General features: G+C 49.8%; 8 non-coding genes and 14 pseudogenes across 8 annotated transcripts; all 22 read right to left on the minus strand.

Moving 5' to 3' along the window:
* Nucleotides 1–298: 298 nt before the first annotated feature.
* LOC142592116 (5S ribosomal RNA) lies at nt 299–417 on the minus strand (annotated as a pseudogene).
* Nucleotides 418–941: 524 nt separating this feature from the next.
* On the minus strand, nt 942–1,060 carry LOC142591971 (5S ribosomal RNA). Its single transcript, XR_012830676.1, has one exon. It is a non-coding gene; the product is annotated as a 5S ribosomal RNA (ribosomal RNA).
* Nucleotides 1,061–1,587: 527 nt separating this feature from the next.
* Nucleotides 1,588–1,706, minus strand: LOC142591843 (5S ribosomal RNA). The gene has a single exon (XR_012830569.1). It is a non-coding gene; the product is annotated as a 5S ribosomal RNA (ribosomal RNA).
* A 531-nt stretch (nt 1,707–2,237) lies between these two features.
* LOC142591993 (5S ribosomal RNA) lies at nt 2,238–2,356 on the minus strand (annotated as a pseudogene).
* Nucleotides 2,357–2,880: 524 nt separating this feature from the next.
* LOC142592021 (5S ribosomal RNA) lies at nt 2,881–2,999 on the minus strand (annotated as a pseudogene).
* Nucleotides 3,000–3,524: 525 nt separating this feature from the next.
* Nucleotides 3,525–3,643, minus strand: LOC142592288 (5S ribosomal RNA; annotated as a pseudogene).
* Nucleotides 3,644–4,168: 525 nt separating this feature from the next.
* LOC142592108 (5S ribosomal RNA) lies at nt 4,169–4,287 on the minus strand (annotated as a pseudogene).
* A 524-nt stretch (nt 4,288–4,811) lies between these two features.
* Nucleotides 4,812–4,930, minus strand: LOC142591982 (5S ribosomal RNA). The gene has a single exon (XR_012830677.1). It is a non-coding gene; the product is annotated as a 5S ribosomal RNA (ribosomal RNA).
* A 527-nt stretch (nt 4,931–5,457) lies between these two features.
* On the minus strand, nt 5,458–5,576 carry LOC142591844 (5S ribosomal RNA). The gene has a single exon (XR_012830570.1). It is a non-coding gene; the product is annotated as a 5S ribosomal RNA (ribosomal RNA).
* Nucleotides 5,577–6,107: 531 nt separating this feature from the next.
* Nucleotides 6,108–6,226, minus strand: LOC142591995 (5S ribosomal RNA; annotated as a pseudogene).
* Nucleotides 6,227–6,750: 524 nt separating this feature from the next.
* On the minus strand, nt 6,751–6,869 carry LOC142592022 (5S ribosomal RNA; annotated as a pseudogene).
* A 524-nt stretch (nt 6,870–7,393) lies between these two features.
* On the minus strand, nt 7,394–7,512 carry LOC142592256 (5S ribosomal RNA; annotated as a pseudogene).
* Nucleotides 7,513–8,036: 524 nt separating this feature from the next.
* LOC142592232 (5S ribosomal RNA) lies at nt 8,037–8,155 on the minus strand (annotated as a pseudogene).
* Nucleotides 8,156–8,680: 525 nt separating this feature from the next.
* LOC142592110 (5S ribosomal RNA) lies at nt 8,681–8,799 on the minus strand (annotated as a pseudogene).
* Nucleotides 8,800–9,323: 524 nt separating this feature from the next.
* Nucleotides 9,324–9,442, minus strand: LOC142591994 (5S ribosomal RNA). The gene has a single exon (XR_012830678.1). It is a non-coding gene; the product is annotated as a 5S ribosomal RNA (ribosomal RNA).
* Nucleotides 9,443–9,970: 528 nt separating this feature from the next.
* LOC142591845 (5S ribosomal RNA) lies at nt 9,971–10,089 on the minus strand. Its single transcript, XR_012830571.1, has one exon. It is a non-coding gene; the product is annotated as a 5S ribosomal RNA (ribosomal RNA).
* A 532-nt stretch (nt 10,090–10,621) lies between these two features.
* LOC142591941 (5S ribosomal RNA) lies at nt 10,622–10,740 on the minus strand. Its single transcript, XR_012830662.1, has one exon. It is a non-coding gene; the product is annotated as a 5S ribosomal RNA (ribosomal RNA).
* A 523-nt stretch (nt 10,741–11,263) lies between these two features.
* Nucleotides 11,264–11,382, minus strand: LOC142592023 (5S ribosomal RNA; annotated as a pseudogene).
* A 523-nt stretch (nt 11,383–11,905) lies between these two features.
* LOC142592085 (5S ribosomal RNA) lies at nt 11,906–12,024 on the minus strand (annotated as a pseudogene).
* Nucleotides 12,025–12,548: 524 nt separating this feature from the next.
* On the minus strand, nt 12,549–12,667 carry LOC142592304 (5S ribosomal RNA; annotated as a pseudogene).
* A 525-nt stretch (nt 12,668–13,192) lies between these two features.
* On the minus strand, nt 13,193–13,311 carry LOC142592112 (5S ribosomal RNA; annotated as a pseudogene).
* Nucleotides 13,312–13,835: 524 nt separating this feature from the next.
* Nucleotides 13,836–13,954, minus strand: LOC142592006 (5S ribosomal RNA). The gene has a single exon (XR_012830679.1). It is a non-coding gene; the product is annotated as a 5S ribosomal RNA (ribosomal RNA).
* Nucleotides 13,955–14,251: the final 297 nt, after the last annotated feature.

The raw sequence follows: 14,251 nt of genomic DNA on the forward strand, positions 1-14,251 counted from the left end.
AAGGTGCCACTTTATTGATGTGTTGTCATTGAGCTGTATGCGGGTGTGATAAGTAAGCGGTTAGAAGCTTGTGCGCCTAAATTTCGCATCATTACGTATACCGCTTACCACCGTCATCATTCCGCGTACAATATCGTGTAGTGGCCTGAATATTGTTGGTGTTACACTTCGGCGTTGGCTCTACCAGCAGGCTCCAGTTGAACGTAAGTTACAGTAAATGCAACCACCCGCAAGTTGTGCAAATGAAAAAAAGAACAAGACGTCACAGAAGCACGCAATAAAAAAGCAAAAAGAACGGTGCCATCAGCACTCTGTGCTCCCAGGTGGTCTCCCTCCCAAGTACTGACTGAGCCCAATGCTGCTTAGCTTCGGGGATCGGACGAGAACCGGCGTATTCAGCATGGTATGGCCGATGGCGAGAATGATCTGTTTACGACTGCACCTGCATCGTGCTGCTATGTTGTGCAGTCGCCGAATGTATCGCTAGAGCATACAGCACGTACGCGGCAGTCTTTCCGTGAACAATACACGCACGCGTCGTGTACGTTGATCACTCCGTTTGTGGTTGTTCGCTGCATGCGTGCGTGCTAGTGCTCACAAAAACAAGAGGGCGAGCGCCACATTTTGCGCGCGTTGCAGCCCACATGGTGCAACTTTATTGATGCGTTGTCATTGAGCTGTATGCGGGTGTGATAAGTAAGCGGTTAGAAGCTTGTGCGACTAAATTTTGCATCATTACGTATACCGTTTACCACCGTCATCATTCCGCGTACAATATCCTGTAGTGGCCTGAATATTGTTGGTATTACACTTCGGCGTTGGCTATACCAGCAGGCTCCAGTTGAACGTAAGTTACAGTAAATGCAACCACCCACTCGTTGTGCAAATGAAAAAAAAACAAGACGTCACAGAAGCACGCAATGAAAATGCAAAAAGAACGGTGCCATCAGCACTCGGTGTTCCCAGGTGGTCTCCCTCCCAAGTACTGACCGAGCCCAATGCTGCTTAGCTTCGGGGATCGGACGAGAACCGGCGTATTCAGCATGGTATGGCCGATGGCGAGAATGTGCTGTTTACGACTGCACCTGTATCGTGCTGCTATGTTGTGCAGTCGCCTTATGTATTGCTACAGCATACAGCACGTACGCGGCAGTCTTTCCGTAAAGAATACACGCACGCGTCGTGTACGTTGATCACTCCGTTTGTGGTTGTTCGCTGCATGCGTGCGTGCTAGTGCTCACAAAAACAAGAGGGCGAGCGCCACATTTTGCGCGCGTTGCAGCCCACAAGGTGCCACTTTATTGATGCGTTGTCATTGAGCTGTATGCGGGTGTGATAAGTAAGCGGTTAGAAGCTTGTGCGACTAAATTTTGCATCATTACCTATACCACTTACCACCGTCATCATTCCGCGTACAATATCGTGTAGTGGCCTGAATATTGTTGGTGTTACACTTCGGCGTTGGCTATACCAGCAGGCTCCAGTTGAACGTAAGTTACAGTAAATGCAACCACCCACACGTTGTGCAAATGAAAAAAAAAAAACAAGACGTCACAGAAGCACGCAGTAAAAAAGCAAAAAGAACGGTGCCATCAGCACTCGGTGTTCCCAGGTGGTCTCCCTCCCAAGTACTCACCGAGCCCAATGCTGCTTAGCTTCGGGGATCGGACGAGAACCGGCGTATTCAGCATGGTATGGCCGATGGCGAGAATGAGCTGTTTACGACTGCACCTGTATCGTGCTGCTATGTTGTGCAGTCGCCGAATGTATTGCTACAGCATACAGCACGTACGCGGCAGTCTTTCCGTAAACAATACACGCACGCGTCGGTTACGTTGATCACTCCGTTTGTGGTTGTTCGCTGCATGCGTGCGTGCTAGTGTTCACAAAAACAAGAGGGCGAGCGCCACATTTTGCGCGCGTTGCAGCCCACAAGGTGCCACTTTATTGATGCGTTGTCATTGAGCTGTATGCGGGTGTGATAAGTAAGCGGTTAGAAGCTTGTGCGACTAAATTTTGCATCATTACGTATACCGCTTACCACCGTCATCATTCCGCGTACAATATCGTGTAGTGGCCTGAATATTGTTGGTGTTACACTTCGGCGTTGGCTCTACCAGCAGGCTCCAGTTGAACGTAAGTTACAGTAAATGCAACCACCCGCACGTTGTGCAAATGAAAAAAAAATACAAAACAAGACGTCACAGAAGGACGCAATAAAAAAGCAAAAAGAACGGTGCCATCAGCACTCGGTGTTCCCAGGTGGTCTCCCTCCCAAGTACTGACCGAGCCCAATGCTGCTTAGCTTCGGGGATCGGACGAGAACCGCCGTATTCAGCATGGTATGGCCGATGGCGAGAATGTGCTGTTTACGACTGCACCTGTATCGCGCTGCTATGTTGTGCGTCGCCGAATGTATTGCTACAGCATACAGCACGTACGCGGCAGTCTTTCCGTGAACAATACACGCACGCGTCGTGTACGTTGATCACTCCGTTTGTGGTTGTTCGCTTCATGCGTGCGTGCTAGTGCTCACAAAAACAAGAGGGCGAGCGCCACATTTTGCGCGCGTTGCAACCCACAAGGTGCCACTTTCTTGATGCGTTGTCATTGAGCTGTATGCGGGTGTGATAAGTAAGCGGTTAGAAGCTTGTGCGACTAAATTTTGCTTCATTACGTATACCGCTTACCACCGTCATCATTCCGCGTACAATATCGTGTAGTGGCCTGAATATTCTTGGTGTTACACTTCGGCGTTGGCTCTACCAGCAGGCTCCAGTTGAACGTCAGTTACAGTAAATGCAACCACCCACACGTTGTGCAAATGAAAAAAAAAACAAGACGTCACAGAAGCACGCAATAAAAAAGCAAAAAGAACGGTGCCATCAGCACTCAGTGTTCCCAGGTGGTCTCCCTTCCAAGTACTGACCGAGCCCAATGCTGCTTAGCTTCGGGGATCGGACGAGAACCGGCGTATTCAGCATGATATGGCCGATGGCGAGAATGTGCTGTTTACGACTGCACCTGTATCGTGCTGCTATGTTGTGCAGTCGCCGAATGTATTGCTACAGCATACAGCACGTACGCGGCAGTCTTTCCGTGAACAATACACGCACGCGTCGTGTACGTTGATCACTCCGTTTGTGGTTGTTCGCTGCATGCGTGCGTGCTAGTGCTCACAAAAACAAGAGGGCGAGCGCCACATTTTGCGCGCGTTGCAGCCCACAAGGTGCCACTTTATTGATGTGTTGTCATTGAGCTGTATGCGGGTGTGATAAGTAAGCGGTTAGAAGCTTGTGCGCCTAAATTTCGCATCATTACGTATACCGCTTACCACCGTCATCATTCCGCGTACAATATCGTGTAGTGGCCTGAATATTGTTGGTGTTACACTTCGGCGTTGGCTCTACCAGCAGGCTCCAGTTGAACGTAAGTTACAGTAAATGCAACCACCCGCAAGTTGTGCAAATGAAAAAAAAAACAAGACGTCACAGAAGCACGCAATAAAAAAGCAAAAAGAACGGTGCCATCAGCACTCTGTGCTCCCAGGTGGTCTCCCTCCCAAGTACTGACTGAGCCCAATGCTGCTTAGCTTCGGGGATCGGACGAGAACCGCCGTATTCAGCATGGTATGGCCGATGGCGAGAATGTGCTGTTTACGACTGCACCTGTATCGTGCTGCTATGTTGTGCAGTCGCCGAATGTATTGCTACAGCATACAGCACGTACGCGGCAGTCTTTCCGTGAATAATACACGCACGCCTCGTGTACGTTGATCACTCCGTTTGTGGTTGTTCGCTGCATGCGTGCGTGCTAGTGCTCACAAAAACAAGAGGGCGAGCGCCACATTTTGCGTGCGTTGCAGCCCACAAGGTGCCACTTTATTGATGCGTTGTCATTGAGCTGTATGCGGGTGTGATAAGTAAGCGGTTAGAAGCTTGTGCGACTAAATTTTGCGTCATTACGTATACCGCTTACCACCGTCATCATTCCGCGTACAATATCGTGTAGTGGCCTGAATATTGTTGGTGTTACACTTCGGCGTTGGCTCTACCAGCAGGCTCCAGTTGAACGTAAGTTACAGTAAATGTAACCACCCTCACGTTGTGCAAATGAAAAAAAAAACAAGACGTCACAGAAGCACGCAATAAAAAAGCAAAAAGAACGGTGCCATCAGCACTCGGTGTTTCCAGGTGGTCTCCCTACCAAGTACAGACCGAGCCCAATGCTGCTTAGCTTCGGGGATCGGACGAGAACCGGCGTATTCAGCATGGTATGGCCGATGGCGAGAATGATCTGTTTACGACTGCACCTGCATCGTGCTGCTATGTTGTGCAGTCGCCGAATGTATCGCTAGAGCATACAGCACGTACGCGGCAGTCTTTCCGTGAACAATACACGCACGCGTCGTGTACGTTGATCACTCCGTTTGTGGTTGTTCGCTGCATGCGTGCGTGCTAGTGCTCACAAAAACAAGAGGGCGAGCGCCACATTTTGCGCGCGTTGCAGCCCACATGGTGCAACTTTATTGATGCGTTGTCATTGAGCTGTATGCGGGTGTGATAAGTAAGCGGTTAGAAGCTTGTGCGACTAAATTTTGCATCATTACGTATACCGTTTACCACCGTCATCATTCCGCGTACAATATCCTGTAGTGGCCTGAATATTGTTGGTATTACACTTCGGCGTTGGCTATACCAGCAGGCTCCAGTTGAACGTAAGTTACAGTAAATGCAACCACCCACTCGTTGTGCAAATGAAAAAAAAACAAGACGTCACAGAAGCACGCAATGAAAAAGCAAAAAGAACGGTGCCATCAGCACTCGGTGTTCCCAGGTGGTCTCCCTCCCAAGTACTGACCGAGCCCAATGCTGCTTAGCTTCGGGGATCGGACGAGAACCGGCGTATTCAGCATGGTATGGCCGATGGCGAGAATGTGCTGTTTACGACTGCACCTGTATCGTGCTGCTATGTTGTGCAGTCGCCTTATGTATTGCTACAGCATACAGCACGTACGCGGCAGTCTTTCCGTAAAGAATACACGCACGCGTCGTGTACGTTGATCACTCCGTTTGTGGTTGTTCGCTGCATGCGTGCGTGCTAGTGCTCACAAGAACAAGAGGGCGAGCGCCACATTTTGCGCGCGTTGCAGCCCACAAGGTGCCACTTTATTGATGCGTTGTCATTGAGCTGTATGCGGGTGTGATAAGTAAGCGGTTAGAAGCTTGTGCGACTAAATTTTGCATCATTACCTATACCACTTACCACCGTCATCATTCCGCGTACAATATCGTGTAGTGGCCTGAATATTGTTGGTGTTACACTTCGGCGTTGGCTATACCAGCAGGCTCCAGTTGAACGTAAGTTACAGTAAATGCAACCACCCACACGTTGTGCAAATGAAAAAAAAAAAACAAGACGTCACAGAAGCACGCAGTAAAAAAGCAAAAAGAACGGTGCCATCAGCACTCGGTGTTCCCAGGTGGTCTCCCTCCCAAGTACTCACCGAGCCCAATGCTGCTTAGCTTCGGGGATCGGACGAGAACCGGCGTATTCAGCATGGTATGGCCGATGGCGAGAATGAGCTGTTTACGACTGCACCTGTATCGTGCTGCTATGTTGTGCAGTCGCCGAATGTATTGCTACAGCATACAGCACGTACGCGGCAGTCTTTCCGTAAACAATACACGCACGCGTCGGTTACGTTGATCACTCCGTTTGTGGTTGTTCGCTGCATGCGTGCGTGCTAGTGTTCACAAAAACAAGAGGGCGAGCGCCACATTTTGCGCGCGTTGCAGCCCACAAGGTGCCACTTTATTGATGCGTTGTCATTGAGCTGTATGCGGGTGTGATAAGTAAGCGGTTAGAAGCTTGTGCGACTAAATTTTGCATCATTACGTATACCGCTTACCACCGTCATCATTCCGCGTACAATATCGTGTAGTGGCCTGAATATTGTTGGTGTTACACTTCGGCGTTGGCTCTACCAGCAGGCTCCAGTTGAACGTAAGTTACAGTAAATGCAACCACCCGCACGTTGTGCAAATGAAAAAAAAATACAAAACAAGACGTCACAGAAGGACGCAATAAAAAAGCAAAAAGAACGGTGCCATCAGCACTCGGTGTTCCCAGGTGGTCTCCCTCCCAAGTACTGACCGAGCCCAATGCTGCTTAGCTTCGGGGATCGGACGAGAACCGCCGTATTCAGCATGGTATGGCCGATGGCGAGAATGTGCTGTTTACGACTGCGCCTGTATCGCGCTGCTATGTTGTGCGTCGCCGAATGTATTGCTACAGCATACAGCACGTACGCGGCAGTCTTTCCGTGAACAATACACGCACGCGCCGTGTACGTTGATCACTCCGTTTGTGGTTGTTCGCTTCATGCGTGCGTGCTAGTGCTCACAAAAACAAGAGGGCGAGCGCCACATTTTGCGCGCGTTGCAGCCCACAAGGTGCCACTTTCTTGATGGGTTGTCATTGAGCTGTATGCGGGTGTGATAAGTAAGCGGTTAGAAGCTTGTGCGACTAAATTTTGCATCATTACGTATACCGCTTACCACCGTCATCATTCCACGTACAATATCGTGTAGTGGCCTGAATATTCTTGGTGTTACACTTCGGCGTTGGCTCTACCAGCAGGCTCCAGTTGAACGTCAGTTACAGTAAATGCAACCACCCACACGTTGTGCAAATGAAAAAAAAAACAAGACGTCACAGAAGCACGCAATAAAAAAGCAAAAAGAACGGTGCCATCAGCACTCAGTGTTCCCAGGTGGTCTCCCTTCCAAGTACTGACCGAGCCCAATGCTGCTTAGCTTCGGGGATCGGACGAGAACCGGCGTATTCAGCATGATATGGCCGATGGCGAGAATGTGCTGTTTACGACTGCACCTGTATCGTGCTGCTATGTTGTGCAGTCGCCGAATGTATTGCTACAGCATACAACACGTACGCGGCTGTCTTTCCGTGAACAATACACGCACGCCTCGTGTACGTTGATCACTCCGTTTGTGGTTGTTCGCTGCATGCGTGCGTGCTAGTGCTCACAAAAACAAGAGGGCGAGCGCCACATTTTGCGCGCGTTGCAGCCCACAAGGTGCCACTTTATTGATGCGTTGTCATTGAGCTGTATGCGGGTGTGATAAGTAAGCGGTTAGAAGCTTGTGCGACTAAATTTTGCATCCTTACGTATACCGCCTACCACCGTCATCATTCCGCGTACAATATCGTGTAGTGGCCTGAATATTGTTGGTGTTACACTTCGGCGTTGGCTCTACCAGCAGGCTCCAGTTGAACGTAAGTTACAGTAAATGCAACCACCCGCACGTTTTGCAAATAAAAAAAAAACAAGACGTCACAGAAGGACGCAATGAAAAAGCAAAAAGAACGGTGCCATCAGCACGCGGTGTTCCCAGGTTGTCTCCCTCCCAAGTACTGACCGAGCCCAATGCTGCTTAGCTTCGGGGATCGGACGAGAACCGGCGTATTCAGCATGGTATGGCCGATGGCGAGTATGTGCTGTTTACGACTGCACCTGTATCGTGCTGCTATGTTGTGCAGTCGCCGAATGTATTGCTACAGCATACAGCACGTACGCGGCAGTCTTTCCGTGAACAATACACGCACGCGTCGTGTACGTTGATCACTCCGTTTGTGGTTGTTCGCTGCATGCGTGCGTGCTAGTGCTCACAAAAACAAGAGGGCGAGCGCCACATTTTGCGCGCGTTGCAGCCCACAAGGTGCCACTTTATTGATGTGTTGTCATTGAGCTGTATGCGGGTGTGATAAGTAAGCGGTTAGAAGCTTGTGCGCCTAAATTTCGCATCATTACGTATACCGCTTACCACCGTCATCATTCCGCGTACAATATCGTGTAGTGGCCTGAATATTGTTGGTGTTACACTTCGGCGTTGGCTCTACCAGCAGGCTCCAGTTGAACGTAAGTTACAGTAAATGCAACCACCCGCAAGTTGTGCAAATGAAAAAAAAACAAGACGTCACAGAAGCACGCAATAAAAAAGCAAAAAGAACGGTGCCATCAGCACTCGGTGCTCCCAGGTGGTCTCCCTCCCAAGTACTGACTGAGCCCAATGCTGCTTAGCTTCGGGGATCGGACGAGAACCGCCGTATTCAGCATGGTATGGCCGATGGCGAGAATGTGCTGTTTACGACTGCACCTGTATCGTGCTGCTATGTTGTGCAGTCGCCGAATGTATTGCTACAGCATACAGCACGTACGCGGCAGTCTTTCCGTGAATAATACACGCACGCCTCGTGTACGTTGATCACTCCGTTTGTGGTTGTTCGCTGCATGCGTGCGTGCTAGTGCTCACAAAAACAAGAGGGCGAGCGCCACATTTTGCGTGCGTTGCAGCCCACAAGGTGCCACTTTATTGATGCGTTGTCATTGAGCTGTATGCGGGTGTGATAAGTAAGCGGTTAGAAGCTTGTGCGACTAAATTTTGCGTCATTACGTATACCGCTTACCACCGTCATCATTCCGCGTACAATATCGTGTAGTGGCCTGAATATTGTTGGTGTTACACTTCGGCGTTGGCTCTACCAGCAGGCTCCAGTTGAACGTAAGTTACAGTAAATGTAACCACCCTCACGTTGTGCAAATGAAAAAAAAAACAAGACGTCACAGAAGCACGCAATAAAAAAGCAAAAAGAACGGTGCCATCAGCACTCGGTGTTTCCAGGTGGTCTCCCTACCAAGTACAGACCGAGCCCAATGCTGCTTAGCTTCGGGGATCGGACGAGAACCGGCGTATTCAGCATGGTATGGCCGATGGCGAGAATGATCTGTTTACGACTGCACCTGCATCGTGCTGCTATGTTGTGCAGTCGCCGAATGTATTGCTACAGCATACAGCACGTACGCGGCAGTCTTTCCGTGAACAATACACGCACGCGTCGTGTACGTTGATCACTCCGTTTGTGGTTGTTCGCTGCATGCGTGCGTGCTAGTGCTCACAAAAACAAGAGGGCGAGCGCCACATTTTGCGCGCGTTGCAGCCCACATGGTGCAACTTTATTGATGCGTTGTCATTGAGCTGTATGCGGGTGTGATAAGTAAGCGGTTAGAAGCTTGTGCGACTAAATTTTGCATCATTACGTATACCGTTTACCACCGTCATCATTCCGCGTACAATATCCTGTAGTGGCCTGAATATTGTTGGTATTACACTTCGGCGTTGGCTATACCAGCAGGCTCCAGTTGAACGTAAGTTACAGTAAATGCAACCACCCACTCGTTGTGCAAATGAAAAAAAAACAAGACGTCACAGAAGCACGCAATGAAAAAGCAAAAAGAACGGTGCCATCAGCACTCGGTGTTCCCAGGTGGTCTCCCTCCCAAGTACTGACCGAGCCCAATGCTGCTTAGCTTCGGGGATCGGACGAGAACCGGCGTATTCAGCATGGTATGGCCGATGGCGAGAATGTGCTGTTTACGACTGCACCTGTATCGTGCTGCTATGTTGTGCAGTCGCCTTATGTATTGCTACAGCATACAGCACGTACGCGGCAGTCTTTCCGTAAAGAATACACGCACGCGTCGTGTACGTTGATCACTCCGTTTGTGGTTGTTCGCTGCATGCGTGCGTGCTAGTGCTCACAAAAACAAGAGGGCGAGCGCCACATTTTGCGCGCGTTGCAGCCCACAAGGTGCCACTTTATTGATGCGTTATCATTGAGCTGTATGCGGGTGTGATAAGTAAGCGGTTAGAAGCTTGTGCGACTAAATTTTGCATCATTACCTATACCACTTACCACCGTCATCATTCCGCGTACAATATCGTGTAGTGGCCTGAATATTGTTGGTGTTACACTTCGGCGTTGGCTATACCAGCAGGCTCCAGTTGAACGTAAGTTACAGTAAATGCAACCACCCACACGTTGTGCAAATGAAAAAAAAAAAAACAAGACGTCACAGAAGCACGCAGTAAAAAAGCAAAAAGAACGGTGCCATCAGCACTCGGTGTTCCCAGGTGGTCTCCCTCCCAAGTACTCACCGAGCCCAATGCTGCTTAGCTTCGGGGATCGGACGAGAACCGGCGTATTCAGCATGGTATGGCCGATGGCGAGAATGAGCTGTTTACGACTGCACCTGTATCGTGCTGCTATGTTGTGCAGTCGCCGAATGTATTGCTACAGCATACAGCACGTACGCGGCAGTCTTTCCGTGAACAATACACGCACGCGTCGGTTACGTTGATCACTCCGTTTGTGGTTGTTCGCTGCATGCGTGCGTGCTAGTGTTCACAAAAACAAGAGGGCGAGCGCCACATTTTGCGCGCGTTGCAGCCCACAAGGTGCCACTTTATTGATGCGTTGTCATTGAGCTGTATGCGGGTGTGATAAGTAAGCGGTTAGAAGCTTGTGCGACTAAATTTTGCATCATTACGTATACCGCTTACCACCGTCATCATTCCGCGTACAATATCGTGTAGTGGCCTGAATATTGTTGGTGTTACACTTCGGCGTTGGCTCTACCAGCAGGCTCCAGTTGAACGTAAGTTACAGTAAATGCAACCACCCGCACGTTGTGCAAATGAAAAAAAAAATACAAAACAAGACGTCACAGAAGGACGCAATAAAAAAGCAAAAAGAACGGTGCCATCAGCACTCGGTGTTCCCAGGTGGTCTCCCTCCCAAGTACTGACCGAGCCCAATGCTGCTTAGCTTCGGGGTTCGGACGAGAACCGCCGTATTCAGCATGGTATGGCCGATGGCGAGAATGTGCTGTTTACGACTGCACCTGTATCGCGCTGCTATGTTGTGCGTCGCCGAATGTATTGCTACAGCATACAGCACGTACGCGGCAGTCTTTCCGTGAACAATACACGCACGCGTCGTGTACGTTGATCACTCCGTTTGTGGTTGTTCGCTTCATGCGTGCGTGCTAGTGCTCACAAAAACAAGAGGGCGAGCGCCACATTTTGCGCGCGTTGCAACCCACAAGGTGCCACTTTCTTGATGCGTTGTCATTGAGCTGTATGCGGGTGTGATAAGTAAGCGGTTAGAAGCTTGTGCGACTAAATTTTGCTTCATTACGTATACCGCTTACCACCGTCATCATTCCGCGTACAATATCGTGTAGTGGCCTGAATATTCTTGGTGTTACACTTCGGCGTTGGCTCTACCAGAAGGCTCCAGTTGAACGTCAGTTACAGTAAATGCAACCACCCACACGTTGTGCAAATGAAAAAAAAAACAAGACGTCACAGAAGCACGCAATAAAAAGCAAAAAGAACGGTGCCATCAGCACTCAGTGTTCCCAGGTGGTCTCCCTTCCAAGTACTGACCGAGCCCAATGCTGCTTAGCTTCGGGGATCGGACGAGAACCGGCGTATTCAGCATGATATGGCCGATGGCGAGAATGTGCTGTTTACGACTGCACCTGTATCGTGCTGCTATGTTGTGCAGTCGCCGAATGTATTGCTACAGCATACAACACGTACGCGGCTGTCTTTCCGTGAACAATACACGCAAGCCTCGTGTACGTTGATCACTCCGTTTGTGGTTGTTCGCTGCATGCGTGCGTGCTAGTGCTCACAAAAACAAGAGGGCGAGCGCCACATTTTGCGCGCGTTGCAGCCCACAAGGTGCCACTTTATTGATGCGTTGTCATTGAGCTGTATGCGGGTGTGATAAGTAAGCGGTTAGAAGCTTGTGCGACTAAATTTTGCATCCTTACGTATACCGCCTACCACCGTCATCATTCCGCGTACAATATCGTGTAGTGGCCTGAATATTGTTGGTGTTACACTTCGGCGTTGGCTCTACCAGCAGGCTCCAGTTGAACGTAAGTTACAGTAAATGCAACCATCCGCACGTTTTGCAAATAAAAAAAAACAAGACGTCACAGAAGCACGCAATGAAAAAGCAAAAAGAACGGTGCCATCAGCACTCGGTGTTCCCAGGTTGTCTCCCTCCCAAGTACTGACCGAGCCCAATGCTGCTTAGCTTCGGGGATCGGACGAGAACCGGCGTATTCAGCATGGTATGGCCGATGGCGAGTATGTGCTGTTTACGACTGCACCTGTATCGTGCTGCTATGTTGTGCAGTCGCCGAATGTATTGCTACAGCATACAGCACGTACGCGGCAGTCTTTCCGTGAACAATACACGCACGCGTCGTGTACGTTGATCACTCCGTTTGTGGTTGTTCGCTGCATGCGTGCGTGCTAGTGCTCACAAAAACAAGAGGGCGAGCGCCACATTTTGCGCGCGTTGCAGCCCACAAGGTGCCACTTTATTGATGTGTTGTCATTGAGCTGTATGCGGGTGTGATAAGTAAGCGGTTAGAAGCTTGTGCGCCTAAATTTCGCATCATTACGTATACCGCTTACCACCGTCATCATTCCGCGTACAATATCGTGTAGTGGCCTGAATATTGTTGGTGTTACACTTCGGCGTTGGCTCTACCAGCAGGCTCCAGTTGAACGTAAGTTACAGTAAATGCAACCACCCGCAAGTTGTGCAAATGAAAAAAAAACAAGACGTCACAGAAGCACGCAATAAAAAAGCAAAAAGAACGGTGCCATCAGCACTCTGTGCTCCCAGGTGGTCTCCCTCCCAAGTACTGACTGAGCCCAATGCTGCTTAGCTTCGGGGATCGGACGAGAACCGCCGTATTCAGCATGGTATGGCCGACGGCGAGAATGTGCTGTTTACGACTGCACCTGTATCGTGCTGCTATGTTGTGCAGTCGCCGAATGTATTGCTACAGCATACAGCACGTACGCGGCAGTCTTTCCGTGAATAATACACGCACGCCTCGTGTACGTTGATCACTCCGTTTGTGGTTGTTCGCTGCATGCGTGCGTGCTAGTGCTCACAAAAACAAGAGGGCGAGCGCCACATTTTGCGTGCGTTGCAGCCCACAAGGTGCCACTTTATTGATGCGTTGTCATTGAGCTGTATGCCGGTGTGATAAGTAAGCGGTTAGAAGCTTGTGCGACTAAATTTTGCGTCATTACGTATACCGCTTACCACCGTCATCATTCCGCGTACAATATCGTGTAGTGGCCTGAATATTGTTGGTGTTACACTTCGGCGTTGGCTCTACCAGCAGGCTCCAGTTGAACGTAAGTTACAGTAAATGTAACCACCCTCACGTTGTGCAAATGAAAAAAAAAACAAGACGTCACAGAAGCACGCAATAAAAAAGCAAAAAGAACGGTGCCATCAGCACTCGGTGTTTCCAGGTGGTCTCCCTACCAAGTACAGACCGAGCCCAATGCTGCTTAGCTTCGGGGATCGGACGAGAACCGGCGTATTCAGCATGGTATGGCCGATGGCGAGAATGATCTGTTTACGATTGCACCTGCATCGTGCTGCTATGTTGTGCAGTCGCCGAATGTATTGCTACAGCATACAGCACGTACGCGGCAGTCTTTCCGTGAACAATACACGCACGCGTCGTGTACGTTGATCACTCCGTTTGTGGTTGTTCGCTGCATGCGTGCGTGCTAGTGCTCACAAAAACAAGAGGGCGAGCGCCACATTTTGCGCGCGTTGCAGCCCAAATGGTGCAACTTTATTGATGCGTTGTCATTGAGCTGTATGCGGGTGTGATAAGTAAGCGGTTAGAAGCTTGTGCGACTAAATTTTGCATCATTACGTATACCGTTTACCACCGTCATCATTCCGCGTACAATATCCTGTAGTGGCCTGAATATTGTTGGTATTACACTTCGGCGTTGGCTATACCGGCAGGCTCCAGTTGAACGTAAGTTACAGTAAATGCAACCACCCACTCGTTGTGCAAATGAAAAAAAAACAAGACGTCACAGAAGCACGCAATGAAAAAGCAAAAAGAACGGTGCCATCAGCACTCGGTGTTCCCAGGTGGTCTCCCTCCCAAGTACTGACCGAGCCCAATGCTGCTTAGCTTCGGGGATCGGACGAGAACCGGCGTATTCAGCATGGTATGGCCGATGGCGAGAATGTGCTGTTTACGACTGCACCTGTATCGTGCTGCTATGTTGTGCAGTCGCCTTATGTATTGCTACAGCATACAGCACGTACGCGGCAGTCTTTCCGTAAAGAATACACGCACGCGTCGTGTACGTTGATCACTCCGTTTGTGGTTGTTCGCTGCATGCGTGCGTGCTAGTGCTCACAAAAACAAGAGGGCGAGCGCCACATTTTGCGCGCGTTGCAGCCCACAAGGTGCCACTTTATTGATGCGTTGTCATTGAGCTGTATGCGGGTGTGATAAGTAAGCGGTTAGAAGCTT

This window comes from Dermacentor variabilis, chromosome 8 (assembly GCF_050947875.1).
Source record: "Dermacentor variabilis isolate Ectoservices chromosome 8, ASM5094787v1, whole genome shotgun sequence".
NCBI lineage: Eukaryota > Metazoa > Arthropoda > Arachnida > Ixodida > Ixodidae > Dermacentor > Dermacentor variabilis.